Source organism: Aquarana catesbeiana, linkage group LG04 (genome assembly GCF_042186555.1).
Source record: "Aquarana catesbeiana isolate 2022-GZ linkage group LG04, ASM4218655v1, whole genome shotgun sequence".
In the NCBI taxonomy this organism is placed as follows: Eukaryota; Metazoa; Chordata; class Amphibia; order Anura; family Ranidae; genus Aquarana; species Aquarana catesbeiana.
The window spans coordinates 633,613,354-633,628,964 of NC_133327.1; the positions used below are offsets into that span (position 1 = coordinate 633,613,354).

A 15,611-nucleotide genomic window follows, 5' to 3' on the forward strand; every position below is an offset into this window, starting at 1 on the left:
CTAACATTTTTCTTTTCAGCCCGCGATTCCGTTTCTCATGAAAGCGGTCTGAGCAGATAATTAGCCGCTGGATCGCTTTCAGATGTAGTCGGAGGGGTCTCTCCCCCGTCCTAAAAAAAAACAAAAACAAAAAAAAAAACTCTGTGGTAGCCATGCCAACCGTCAGACTCGAATCGTTTAACAGGCTCGCCGGTAAAAGTGGTAATTTTTTTTTCTTGTTTTATCTTTTGCTTTTAAAGGTAGAGGAGAGATTTGGATCTCTCCATAAAGAGGACTTGTCATCTCTTATGTCTATTACAAGGGATGTGTACATTCATTGTAATAGGAATAAAAGTGATAAGGAAGGAGTGTAAAAATAAATAAATAAGGAAAAATAATTCAAGCGCCAACCATCCCTCAATGCTCACGCGCAAAAATGCATGCATGGGAGTAAGTCACATATGTGCAAGTCACAAGCAAGTCCCAAGTTACTGTGGCGAAAAGCAAGCAAGTCAAGTCGAGTTCCTGCTAGAAGTCAAGTAAAGTCAAATCAAGTCATTTATTTTAGTCAAGTCACAAATTAAGTCAAAATACTGATCTACCCCATTTCCACCTTTAAATGAGTTAAAAGTCAGTTTTCAGGAAAGGTTTTGTTTTATTTTCAACATTAACAAAACTGCTTAGTGCTTTTTTCTTGGCATATTAAAGAAACACTTTGAATGCCCAAACAGCAGACAAGGAGCAGAACACTCAGCAATTAAATGGCCAACAAGCCTGAAAAAATGTAGTCCTTGCTGAGGGGGAAAATAACTAAGCTCAAAGTTTGAACTTGACACAATGCCAACATCTGGACACTTGAATGATGATGAGAATAGCCACTTAAAATGCATTGCATTTGCAAAAAATTTAATTGGAAAGTACTTTCTCGCTCAGTTGTGAGCGATGGGATCGCATTATCACCCCACCATGGCTGAACACACGTATAACAGGTGCGCTTGATGTAGGGACTGACATAACTCTTACCGCTACCCTGAACAGCTGCAATGGCATTTGGCAAATGCTGATTGGCTCAGAGGCGGTGGTGGGCGGAGTGTGTGGGTAATATTTTCGGGGGGGGGGGGGGTGGTGCCAAGTCATTTCAAGTCAAATAGCCCAAGTCAAAGTCAAGTCACAAGTCATTAGTGACAAGTCAAAGTCAAGTTGAGTCATTTATTTAATTTTGTCAAGCAAGTCGCAAGTCCTCAAACAGGTGACTCAAGTCTGACTTAAGTCAAGTCATGTGACTCAAGTCCCCCACCTCTGGTGTTTACACATGTGAGGTATTGCCACAATCGTTAGAGCGAGAGCAATAATTCTAGCACTAGACGTCCTCTGTAACTCTAAACAGTTAACCTGTAAAACTGCTGCGCAAATACCATGTGACATAAAAAATTGCAACGATCACCATTTTATTCTCTAGGGTGTCTGCCAATAAATAAATAAATATATATATATACAGTATATATAATGTTGGTGGGTTAGCAAAAAAATACTGATTTTAACTTGTAAACAAAAAGTGCCAGAAAAGGCTTAGTCCTGAAGTAGTTTACACCAGTCCAGCGTGCTTTGTCTGTTTGTCTTATGCCGTACACAATACGAAAAAACGTTCAGACCCATTTTTGAAAAATGAACACTGTGAGAGCAAACGATAGTGCCATCATGTAATGACCGATAAATCGTTCAATATACATAAATAGATCTGGTTTTTGTTAGTTTTTTCACATATACCTAGTGCAGTGATGGCGAACCTTGGCACTCCAGATGTTTTGGATCTACATTTCCCATGATACTCATGCACTCTGCAGTGTAGTTGAGTATTATGGGAAATGTAGTTCCAAAACATCTGGGGTGCCAAGGATTGCCATCACTGACCTAGTGCAAACAGTTTGGCCAGAAACACATTAACCTTTTAATTTATCGTTCGTTCGGCAGAAAATTTCTAAACTTGTCCTTCTTTTTTTGGCTCAAAAACGTCCCAAGCGATTACCGATCTGTGCCGAAAGAGGAACGAACTGTCTAAATGACCCAATTCCTGCTGATTTTTTGTATAGTGTATGGCCAGCATTAGACTAGGTTTAGAAATGCATCTAAAACCGCTGCTCCTCACAAAAGTGATCCGTGATGCCTACTCAACGCCTGTTTTAACCTCGTCATTGCTGAACAACGGTGCTGCAACTGCATGCATTGCATTGTGTCTGTGGCGCTTTCCTATTTGCCTGAATGGGAAATGATTGAGACATGTTAGATCATTTTTGCATGCATGCATCATTTTTGCATGCGTGCAAAGTTAAGCATTGCTATCACGGCATGTGAACATCCCCATTCGCTGCCATTGCAGCTTAAGAGATGGGGCCAGTTGGGGGGGACGCTAAAAACGTAGCATCACCACGTGTTTTTATTGCCCCCAACCGCAAGTCTAAACAAGGCCTTACAGGTTCACTTAACACCAACATAGGCTCAGTTTCATTTCCCTAGTACTCCATACCGCCGCCAAAGTCTTCAGTAAAGCTTTGTCATTTTGGTAGTTTGATTATTCAGATACTTAAGATAATGCAGCGCCGCAGCCCCGACAGCTTCAAGACTTATTTTCTTCCATCAAGTATCCCGCAAAGGTCGTGTCAAGCCTGAAGTGATTAGGATTTGACAAGTTCCTGTCTTCTTATAATGCAGAGAGACACTTTTCACTTACAGTAGTTTATTAGTAACAAAGATTTAGTTACACGGAGCCACTTATTGATGTTGATTAAAACTAAGCAGCTGGCCGCCCAGTACCTGAGAGTCAGACATTACAAAACTAACTGCTTCTGAGAGCTGATGTTTAGTAAATCATTGCCTATACATTGAGACACTTCAGGAAAGACTTGTGTTGATAACAAAACTGGCAGTCACAGTCAGGTCTGGATTTGCGCAAAGGCAACGTTTATTTGACAGATTTTTAATGTCAATATATTTCAGGGAACAATGAAGCCATTCCCCTCAGTCCCTGCCCCAGAGGAGCTTCATGCTGGATTCCAGGTATGGACTTTATTGCATAGTTCTGTTAATCCAGCTTTGACCAATGTTTTTGTACAGTGGGTATAAAAAGTCTACACACCCCTGTTAAAATGTCAGGTTTCTGTGATGTAAAAAAATGAGACAATGATAAATCATTTCAGAACTTTCTCCACCTAATGTGACCTCTAAACTGTACAACTCAATTGAAAGACAAACTGAAATCTTTTAGGGGGGAAGTAAAAATAAAAAAATAGAATAATGTGTATAAACTGTATAACTCAATTTAACAACAAACTGAAATCTTTCAGGTGAACGGAAGTACAAATTAAAAAACTAAAATAATATGGTTGCATAAGTGTGCACACCCTTAAATTAATACTTTATTGAAGCACCTTTTGATTTTATTACAGCACTTAGTCTTTGGGTATGAGTCTATCAGCATGGCGCATCTTGACTTGGCAATATTTGCCCACTCTTCTTTGCAAAAACACTCCAAATCTGTCAGATTGCGAGGACATCTCCTGTGCACAGCCCTCTTCAGATCACCCCACAGATTTTCAATTGGAATCAGGTCTGGGCTCTGACTGGGCCATTCCAAAACTTTACTCTTCTTCTGGTGAAGCCATGCCTTTGTTTATTTGGATGTATACTTTGGGTCGTTGTCATGCTGAAAGATGACGTTCCTCTTCATGTTCAGATTTCTAGTAGGAGCCTGAAGGTTTTGTGCCAATATTGACTGGTATTTGGAACTGTTCATAATTCCCTTTTACCTTGACTAATTCCCCTGTTCCAGCTAAAGAAAAACACCCCCAAAGCATGATGCTACCACCACCATGCTTCACGGTGGTTATGTTATTCTTTTGGTGATGTGTAGTGTTGCTTTTGCGCCAAACATATCTTTTGGAATTATGGCCAAAAAATTCATCCTTGGTTTCATCAGACCATAACACATTGTCCCCCATGCTTTTGGGAGACTTCAGATGTGTTTTTGCAAAATTTAGCCGGGCTTGGATGTTTTTCTTCATCAGAAAATGCCACTCTACTGCATAGCCCAGACATATGAAGAATATGGGAGCTTGTTGTCACATGTACCACACAGCCAGTACTTGCCAGATATTCCTGCAGCTCCTTTAATGTTGATGTAGGCCCCTTGGCACCCTCCCTGACCAGTTTTCTTCTCGTCTTTTCATCAATTTTGGAGGGACATCCAGTTCTTGGTAATGTCACTATTGGTGCCATATTTTCTCCACTTCATTAAGACTGTCTTCACTTTGCTCCCTGGTATATCTAATGCCTTGGAAATTCTCTTGCACCCTTCTCCTGGCTGATACCTTTTAACAATGAGATCCCTCTGATGCTTTGGAAGCTCTCTGTGGACCATGGCTTTTGCGACTAAGAAATGTCATGAAAGACCAACTAGAACAGCTGAACTTTATTTGGGGTTAATTAGACTCCTATTTAACATGAGTTTGAATGTGATTGCTTAATCCTGAACACAGCTACATCCCCAGTTATAAGAGGGTGTGCACACTTATGCAACCACATTATTTTAGTTTTTTATTTTTACTTCCCCCCTAAAAGATTTCAGTTTGTTTTTCAATTGAGTTGTACAGTTTTGGGGTCACATTAAAGGTGGAAAAAGTTCTGAAATTATTTATCTTTGTCTAATTTTTTTACATCACAGAAACCTGACATTTTAACAGGGGTGTGTAGACTTTTTATATCCACTGTATATACAGTATATATTTCATACCTGTGGAGATCCCTGTTGAAGCTGGAAATCGCTGCAGTAGGCGCTGCTACTAGAGTGATCGCTGCTGTCGTCTGGGTTCTGCTCAGCACAGGTTTCATTCACAGAATGTCCTGCATTGTTGTTAATAAATTCAAGGCATTCTCTGATTGGACAAGCTGGAGAAGTTGGGCGGTGATGCCACAATCTCCACCTTGTCCAATCAGAGAATGCCTTGCATTCATTTAGAAAAATGTGTTCTGTAAAAGGTGCCCCTGTGGTTATTCCAGCTGAGCAGTTGTTTTGCACGAGACGTGGAAAACAACTGTGATCACTGTAGTAGCAATGTCTGCTACAATGATTTCTAGCTTCCACAGGGATCCCACAGGTATGGGATATGCATAATTAGATTGATCCACGCTGGACCAATGTAAAGCCAGCCATGCATGGATTGAATCTCGGCCAGTTCAGCAGGGACCTGCCAAGGTTCGATCTATCTATGGCACATATGTCAAACACAAGGCCCGCAAGCCCAATCCGGCCCTCCAGGCCTTGTCATGTGAACCTCGCTCCAAGTTTTGCAGCTGGAACATGGTGGAATTCCATTCTTCCAACTCCAGCTCTCACCCTCCGCTCCTCGCTGTCACTTTGTAAACACAGAAGCTTTCTGTGTTTACAAGGGACAGCTTTGCTCTCAGTGGCTTACGGAACTAACAGATCCCTGCTTACACTCACATCGGGCACAGATCTCCAGAATCTGAAAGAGAGAATTATAATATCCCTGGGCAGGTTAAAAAAGAGAGATGTGAGAAAGCTTTGGGGGGGGTTGCACACTGTGCATAGTTCACCCCTAAACCCTGCACTCTGTACACACTACACTCCTGCACTCTGTATACAGCGCACTCCTGAACTCTGTCCCATGATGACTGCTGATCCGATGATTGGTGGGGTAATAAGCAAAAATACAACTTGAGATGTAGAGGATGCACAGATCAACTGAATGAATAAAACAGAAGCAAGGAGATCCTTACACTGCAGGTTCTCGGGTACAGCTTCCTCTCCAGCAAGGAGAACAGTAAGCAACACAATAGGGACATCACCAAATCTCCACCTCTGGTGAGCATAGCAGTCAGGCAGCAGTGCCTTAGATCATCTCACACTGCAGGAGAGGCTCAAGACACAAGGTGTGCAGCTGTTTCTCAAGAGGGGATCTGGGAACTGTTGTACCTGCCAAAATATTTATAACGCTGTTCAGCTAGTATTATGGATTAGACACCTACACCAGATAACACAACCAGCTCCTTAACCTTCGCTACAGCAACAGCACAGGTGAACACATCTCTAGTCTGCTGATTGGGCAATGAAGCAGGCAGAAGCAAACAGCATGTTGAATGTCTGCACATGTGCACTGCAGTAGATCCTGATTTTTCCCGTTGCTCTAGGTTACAGAAGGCTAAGTTGAATAGAGGTGCTTACAGTGTCTAAAAATACAGAAAAGACACATTCTCAAATGACTCTATGCACTACAATGCACACATTTCCATGGATTGAGACATGTTGCATTAGGTAGTCCATTCAAAATGAATAGGCTATCAGTGAACTCCACTGTACCATAAAAAAGTCCATCACATTTAAGCGCTGTGCGCAAAGCATAGGTATCTGAGGACTGTGATGTCCTTTTACGCATATGTTTGACCACGCACTGTAAATGCGCTTTGAGAAGCACACATCTACAGTGAATTATCGTGTGTTGCACTAATGCACATATGAATGAGTCAGTAAGGGTTCACTTAATGATGTTTGACCCCCCGGCTTACTTATAATGATTGTTATTTTCAGCCACTATATGAGGGTCAGTGACAGCTGAAGTGAAAACTAACATTCACATGGTTAAAGATAACTATCATAATGGCAAGTAAGACACGCCATCATACCTCCCAATAGTCCCAGATTGTGCAGAACTGTCCAGCATACAGAGCCTTTGTCCCACCTCTGCTAGTGTGCCCACCACTCATCTATATGCAAATCATGAAAGTTGCATATGAATGAGCCACCATATGATTTGTATATACAGTAAATGAGCCAGGGAAATTGAATATAAGTGAACTATTGGCTCATTCATATATAAAGCTGAAGGAGGCTCCTTCTCTACATATAGCACAGCCGATAGATGGACTTCCGGCTACATGTGAGGTCTGCACTGCATCTGGTGAGTGAGACTGGGGGTCTGTAATAATAGGTAGGGTTGAGAGGGGGTCTGTATTGAGGGGTTGTGCTGGGAAGGGGTCTGTATTGATGGGGGTGCTCTGAGAATGGGGTCTGTGCTGAAGGGGGTTTAGGGCTGTTCTGACTTGGGGAAATGGGGCATTCTGGGGAGATCTATATTTATGTTATGGGCTTGGGATGATTTTTACCTTGAGGAGGTGGTAGTTCTTGTACTTCTGACTCCTGCACTCCCTGCATTGTGCACTGCTGAGCTTTGCACTCTGTGCGATAAGCACTCCTGATCCCTGCACTCTGTGTTATAACTATTCTCGATCCCGTCACTCTGTCTGTTAAGTTTCCCTGACCCCTGTACTCTGAATCATGCACCCCTGACCCCTGCATCTCTGTGCATTACACACTCCTGACCCCTGAATTCTGTGCATCAACCACTGGTCCCCACACTCTGCATGATACGCACTCCTGAGCCCTGCACTCTGTGCGATAACGAGTCCTGATCCCTGCTGTCTGTGTGTTGCACTTTCCTGATTCCTGCACTCTGTGAGTCCCACACTCCTGACCCCTGCACAGTGTGAATTATACACTCCTAAGCCCTGCATTCTGGGTGACATCCACCTCTGACCCCTGTACTCTATCTGTTATGCAATCCTGCCCCCTGTACTCAGTGCAAGGTTTAGAAGTGCATAATACACAGAGTACAGGGGGCAGGATTGCATAACAGATAGAGTACAGGGGTCAGAGGTGGATATCGCCCAGAATGCTGGGCTTAGGAGTGCATAATGCACAATGTGCAGGGGTCAGGAGTGTGTTACGCAGAGTGCTGGGGACAGGAGTGCATAATGCAGACAAAGAAATAAAAAGAGAGAGGGGCGCACCGGCCATGTGCATTATCTTTTGTAAAGCATTTATTGAATAGAATGATAAAAGAAATTACTCACAAGCAGTTGTATAATCAGGTGTCATAAAACTCGAGCAACAACAAGCAGCAAGTGGTTATAATGATGAGCGAAGCCTTCCAAAGGTCTTAGAAGAACATACAGGCATCACTACCAGCTAACGCGTTTCGAAGGGCACGTCCCTTCTTCGTCAGAGCTCAGCAGTGAACCTTCCTTCAGTGGTCCCTGTATATATAGTGTATGTGCCAAAAGGCACAGTCAATGGAGTAGGGAGGGCACATGGGACCCCCCCCCCCTCAGTGGATCCCTCCCTCATAGGCCCCTCACTTATACAAGTGGATAGATAATAATTGATTGATAAAATGAAGTGAAAGAATGAATTGATATAGATGAATATAAAATATAAATGTAAATAATAATAATAAAATCTAAAATCTAAATGTGTATCACTGTGGTTGAATACTACCAAAAAAGCCACAACAAAGGCTAACCATAGGTGTACATGACATACAGTGATAAAGGCAAAATGTAATAGAACACAGACAAGTGCAGAGTGGCACGGGCTAGGTATACCTGTTGGCAGGGAAAGGAGCCATATAATTAGCAGGCTAGCGTATGTCGCTTACGTCACTGGTAGGCGACAGCAGGCGCAGAGGAAGTGACGCGCACCGCCTCTTCCTCCTGTCTGGAACGCAAACGCACTTGCGTGCGTTCCAGCACAGATACAACACGTGGAAATGATCGGCGAGCCGCACGCATACACAGAGCCGCTTACACAGAGATCAGGATCGGACACTGAAGGTACAGTGTCCATTTACATACGCTAGCCTGCTAATATACAGGGACCACTGAAGGAGGGTTCACTGCTGAGCTCTGATGAAGAAGGGACGTGCCCTTTGAAACGCGTTAGCTGGTAGTGATGCCTGTATGTTCCTCTAAGACCTTTGGAAGGCTTCGCTCATCATTATTACCACTTGCTGCTTGTTGTTGCTCGAGTTTTATGGCTTGTGAGTTTTAACTGCTTGTGAGTAATTTCTTTTATCATTCTATTCAATAAATGTTTTACAAAAGATAATGCACATGGCCGGTGCGCCCCTCTCTCTTTTTATTTCTTTGTCTGCTAGGATTCCCCATCCTTGAGGGCAGCAAGGCCTGTGTCGTTTTTCCATCTATCTGGTTGACCACTTGTGCGCAGGAGTCATTTTCTTCTTTTCTCTGTATCGGTGCATAATGCAGAGTGTGTAGAACCTCAGAAGTGTACAACGCACAGAATACAAGGCTCAGGAGTATGTAATGCAGATAGTGCAAGGTTTACGGGTGCATAATACACAATCTGCATTACATACTCCTGAGCCCTGTATTCTGTGCATTGTACACTTCTGAGGTTCTACACGCTCTGCATTATGCACTCCTGTCCCCAGCACTCTGCTTAACACACTCCTGGCTCCTGCACTCTGTGTGATAAGCAGACCTGAGCCCTGCATTTTGTGTGTTGCACACTCCTGAGTATATTAACTCTGTGGGTTACCCACTTCTAAGACCTCCACTCTGTGAATTATGCACTGCTGAGCCCTGCACTCTGTATGTCACACACTCCTGAGCCATCCACTCTGTGTGTTGTACACTCCTGACCCCTGCACTATGTGCAATATGCACTCCTAAACCCTGTGCTCTCTGTGTTATGTTCTTCTGAGCTCTGCACTCACTGTTCAACTAGAATTTAGCTTTAACTGTACCAGAAAAAAAGTCTGGTCACCAGATAGCTGTGCTGTCTGGCAAAGCTGTTTAAATATCAGGATTGGATGGATATAAATAAAAGTTATATACGTTCCCATATATGTTTTACAGCAGTGTATTTAATTGTTTCCCATTGCCATGGCATTCTTAATGCATATGCACAACCTGTATACTGATTATTTTAAAAAAAGAAATAAAAAGAGGGTATGTTTCTTATTTTCCACTTTCCAGATACCATCTATCATTGGTAACCAGTTTATTCCTGAAATATGATCTAATGATGACTTTATCATAACAAAACCTAAAATATCTTCAACATGTCCAGTGCAGGTTCCAGGCTAGTAAAAAAAAAAAAAAGTCTTCTTGCTATTTGTTACATGCACATGACATGGAAAATGGTAAATGGAAATGGTACGCCATGGGGTGAATGCATCAAACAAGACGTTTGACCTCTAATTAAAGGATTATGCTGTAGTAACTTGATTACCACTGTGACTAGTGAGCAGCACTACCCTTTACTCTGGAATAAGTAATCCCAATTGAAGACTCAGTGCCGGGCTTGTCTGTGTGACATTGGACAGAGAAGGAAAAAAAAGATGTTTTTTTCGGCATACTAAAGGGGAGCATAAATGAGGTCCTCTGAGCATCCCAACAGGAATGATTAGACCATTAAACAATCATTTTTCTATCTGATGTTCACATCCACTGGATAGTACATGTCAGATTAGCTTCCCAAAGAGCAAGGCTGGCTTATCTCAGTTTATTAATCAGCAGAGTCCTCTAGGATTTGATCAATGTTTGTCCAACCTTTCCAATCAAAATCCTGATGGATTGATCAGATGTGATCAGATAGGTGTAGAGGTTAAATTGTAGTCACAATTCTTTTGAGCACATCCTGTACTTAAAGGAATGCTTATAATGTAGCCCCTCCAAAAGCCCCTAGTCTACCCTGGCGGTCTTATATTCACCTTTCCTCAATCTATCGGAGGCAGCACACTAACTTGTCAAAGTCTTCCTGACCGGGTGTATGTTTTGCGCTCACACTCATTTCTTTGGAAAGTTCGTTCAGAGTGTGAGTTTGTATTCAAGATGCACAGGGCTGGCCAAGAAGGTTTTGAGAAGCCGGTGTGCAGTTTCATTGGTGATATCTCCCTGAATCAGAGACAGGTGTGTAGGCAAGTGCAGACTATGTTCTCCACTGTAGGTGGTGGCAATGCAGGTGGGGAAAGGAAGTTGAGAGGAACTTGGTTCCTGTAAAATTTCCTCGGTCACAGGGAGGCAGCCATCTGATTGGATGCTGACACCTTTTGTGACTCTGGTGGCCACCTTGGGTCAGGCATAGTCTATTTAAGACTCCGGCTCCCGAGCCCTGCGTGTTTTTTGTGAGTGGCTAACATAGGGAAAGGAACCCTGTCTGTCAGGGACAGTACTAGAGATAGGGAGATGTTCCAGCGGAAAAGGGACAGTGCAGGGACTAAGTCTACCTACCAGGAAGCTTTCCCTTTTGGGTATGGACAGGCCAGGCTGCGTTCCGCTCCTCCATGGCAGACACTGTTGGCATCTTCCAGTCTGCATCTCGTGGATCCAACGCTGTCTTAGTGGTTTCGGTCAGGCGTGCTCCCCACTGGGGCTGTTGCTTTGCCGAACTGTTCTACAATACAAAGTTACTGCCGAAATCAGACTCTGAGTGCTTCCTGCCCACTGCACAATGCTGCACCTAACCCACAGTTAAGTGATCTGCAGGACAGATTAGGGACAAGGGCTATTGTGTGCAACCTTGTTGGTGATATCTTGCTGGATCAAGGAGATCTGGGTATACGACTTCATTTAAATCCAATTCATTGCCCCAGGTGACAAGAATCTTGCATATTACTGCAGCTGGAAGTGGGTAGTTGCGGCCATTCATCCTGTACAAAGCAATAACAGGCTGACTGCGGCTGCAGCTGTCCACTGGTGTTTGTATAGAGTTGCACATGGAGCGATTACCTATGGTTAAGGACAGAAAATCACCCCTGGACAACTTGCATTTAGGGGTGGTCATCTGTTCCTAATCATGGGTAGATGGTCAATGTGCAACAAAGTCCCACGTGAATGAAGACTGAGACTGACAGAGCAGTGACTGCAATGTAACGCTAGGTTCACACCTATGTGTGTGGCTGCAGGTGCAGGAATCACATCTGTTCCTGTACCAGCAACCACCCACAGCCAAATCGCACTGCTCTTAGGAGAAGCACAGGCCTGCCATTGATTCGGAATGGCACCCCCACATATCTTAGCCCACAGAGTGTTTGCAAGTGCGGGAACCTCAGGGAAATCTCATGGTCAAAAAGACCATGTGATTTCCCTGCAGCCGCGTATTTGAAAAGGTGCATGCTTCGTTTTTAGTGGAAATGCAGGCACAGCAGCCCATTCTTTTGACTGGTCTGCGGTGTCCGCGCAAACGTGGGCCGCAAAAAAAGCTAGGGTGTGAACCTAGCGTAAATGTAAACCTAGCGTAAATGTAAAATCCCATAAACCCAATCTCAGCCTATCCTTTGAATTTAACCCTTGAAACAATCATTTACAATTCGACGTATACAAGAATCTAAATAGTCCTAAATTATTATAAATATGCAGGCTTACCTATGAAAACTTTATATTTGCCCCCTATGAAGGTTAACTGCAACTTTTTACAATAACTCAAGGTCTTAGGAGGTCACCTGATGTCTAAACAATGCAAATAATGCCGTGTACACACGGGCGGACTTTTCGGCATCAAAGGTCCGACGGTCTTTCTGATGGACTTTCAACGGCCTTTTGACAGACTTCCAACGGACTTTCGAATGAACGGACTTGGCTACACATGATCACACCAAAGTCCGACGGATTCGGATTCGTGATGACGTACGACCGGACTAAAATAAGGAAGTTCATAACCAGTAGCCAATCGCTGCCCTAGCGTCAGTTTTCGTCCGTCGGACTAGCATACAGACAAGCGGATTTCTCGATAGGAACTGGGTCCGGCGGATTTCCGGCGGAAAGATTTGAAACATGTTCCAAATCTAAAGTCCGTTTGATTTTCGACCGAAAAAGTCCGTTGCAGGTCTGATGAAGCCTACACACGGTCGGATTGCCCGATGGATTTGTTCCGTCGGACCAGTCTGGTCGAAAAGTCCGCCCGTGTGTACGCGGCATAACACATGCCTTCTCATTGCTCTGCATCAACAAAACCCTTTTCAAGGCTGCATGAAAAAACATCCTGATGTGTCACAACCTACAGCAACAATTACATTTTCCAGAAATGCTGTAATTTTTTTTTGTAATTAAAAAATAAAATCGGATCTTGAGTTTCAGCAAAGTAACTTTGCCTAACCTGAGATAATCAGGCGGATGCATTTCCTAAGTCTCCTCTCTTTCAGTAAGAATGCTGCCATGTGTTAATTTAACCACCTCAATACCGGACACTTTCATCTAGTTTCTACCCAGGCCAATTTTCAGATTTCAGCACTGTCACACTTTGTATGACAACGTTGTAGACAAGGGAAATTTTTATCATTTTTTTTTTTAGACAGAAAGAACTTACTTTTGGTGGTATTTAATCACCCCTCTGTTTTTATTGTTTGCTAAATAAATGAAAAAAGACCAACAAATTTTTTTTCAAAAAAGTCTTTTTCTTCATTTCTGTTAAAAAATTTAGCAAATAATCTTTCTTTATAAATTTAGGCCAAAATGTATTCTGCTGCATTTCTTTGGTGAAAATAACCCAAATCAGTGTATATTATTTAGTCTGAAGCAAAGTTATACAGTGCACAAACTATGGTACAAATATTTGAAAATCGATCAATCCTGATGTGCTGATGGCCTATCTCATTTATTGAGGCCCTAAAATGTCAGGACAGTACTACAGATATCCCCCAAATTACCCCTTTTTGGAAAGTAGACACTCCAAGGTATCTATTAAAGCGGAGGGCCACCCGTAAAAAAAAAAAAATGCCACCAAAATTCCTAAAAAAATTAAAAAAAAAACATTTGGAAAAAAAAAAAATTTATACTTACCTAAACCCTTGTTGCTAGGCAGTCTTCCTAATCTGCCTCTTCCTATTCCGCAGCGTGTTCTTCTCCTCGGTGAGCGGCCCCGTTGTCTTCTGGGAACTGTGTGTGTTCCCAGAACACCACGGGGCCATTCACAGATTGCTGCGCCGCTCGCGCGTGCGCAGTAGGAAACTGGCAGTGAAGCCGCAAGGCTCCACTGCCAGTTTCCCTTACATAGGATGGCGGTGCCGGGACCCGAGAGCCGAGGACAGGTTCGGCCTCGGGTGGCCGACATCGCGGGCACCCAGGACAGGTAAGTCTACTTATTTAAAGTCAGCAGCTACAGTGTTTGTAGCTGCTGACTTTAAATTTTTTTTTTAGCTGGCTGGAATCCCGCTTTAAGAGGCATGGTGAGTTTTTTGTCACAATTATTATAAAGAAAAAACTTTAATTAAAGTTAAAGTTTTAATTAAAGTTTTAATCACTTGTTGACCAGTCACCGTCATTATATGGCGGCAGGTCGCACGTTCCCGCAAATCACCATAGGTGTACGTCGGCTCCTTCAAGGAGCCATAGCAAGGCGCCCGCTATACAGCCGGGGACCCGATGCGTGTGGCCACGATGTTGGCCGGCCACCCGCGATCGCGGGAACGAGAGCTAGAACGAGGATCTGTCAATGTAAACAGACATATCCCCATTCTGACAGGGGAATTAGAGAAAGAAAGATCTGCTGTTCCTAGTGATTAGGAATAGCAATCTTTCTCTTCCTCCAGTCAGCCCAGCCCCCATACAGTTAGAAACACTCCCAAGGAACGCATTTAACCCCTTTATTGCCCCCTAGTGTTAAGTGTCCGATCTGTCCGCTGCAATGTCACAGTCCCGCTAAAACTTGCAGATCACCGCCATTACTAGTAAAAAATATCAATATATGCTTATTGCGATTTTCTTTACCAAAAATATGTAGCAGAATACATATTGGCCTAAACTAATGAAGGGGGGGATATTTATTATAGAAAAAAGTAAAAAATATTGTTTGTTCAGTGAGGGCTTTCACACTGAAGCGGTGCGCTGGCAGGAGAAGAAAAAAACTCCTGCCAGCAGCATCTTTGGAGCGGTGAAGGAGCGGTGTATTCACCGCTCCTAAACCGCTCCTGCCCATTGAAATCAATGGGACAGCGCGGCTATACCACGGTAATACCGCGGCTATAGCCGCGCTATACGAGGGGTTTTAACCCTTTTTTGGCCGCCAGCGGGGGTTAAAACCGCACCGCTAGCGGCCGAATACCGCGGTAAAACAGCGCTAAATATAGCGCTGTTTTACCGCCGACGCCCCCTACCGCCCCAGTGTGAAAGGGGCCTTTGTGGGGAAAAAAAGATGTCAATTTTGTTAGGGTACAGCCTCGCATGACCGCGCAATTGTCAGTTAAAGTGACACAGTGCCGTTTTGCAAAAAATGGCCTGGTCATTAAGGGGGAAAAGCTTCCGGTCTGTAAGTGGTTAAATAGAGTAGACAGGGATTAGAACACCTGTCAGTTTTTTTTTGCTATCTGTACCCCCATTTAGCAAATTCACCCCCTCAATTTACCCTGTTTACAAATATCACTCAAAAGTGAAAATAAGAAAAGAAAAAACTTTTGGATTGTCACCAGAACAGTAGTAGAGGGGAAATCTTCCAATGGGGCATTGGTAACAACCAAGGATTCCCCCACAAATAGCAGCTCTCATCTCCTCTGATGCGTTGTCCCCCACAGAACCACCATTCTGCAATCCCGCAATCTTCCCCCAGCATCATTCAGCCCACTTCCTGTGAGCCCAGGGTGTCAAGGACCTGACTCCTTAGCAATGTCATTGAGCAACCTTTGAGGCACTGGAAAAAAAAAAAATCGGTAGAAAACAGCTCCTTGTCAATCTGTGGTGCCTCTCTCTGAAACACTCTGGATCCACCTTCTACTGAAGGTAGAGGATGGGAAGGACCTGTGACCAAAACCAAAGTCTGCTGGTAA

The 15,611-nt window shown here is 43.5% G+C and overlaps 1 protein-coding gene across 1 annotated transcript in view; it reads left to right on the forward strand.

Moving 5' to 3' along the window:
• Nucleotides 1–15,611, forward strand: part of ESRRG (estrogen related receptor gamma) — a 1,188,946-nt gene that overhangs the window by 400,303 nt on the left and 773,032 nt on the right. The gene's annotated exons all lie outside the window — the stretch shown is intronic.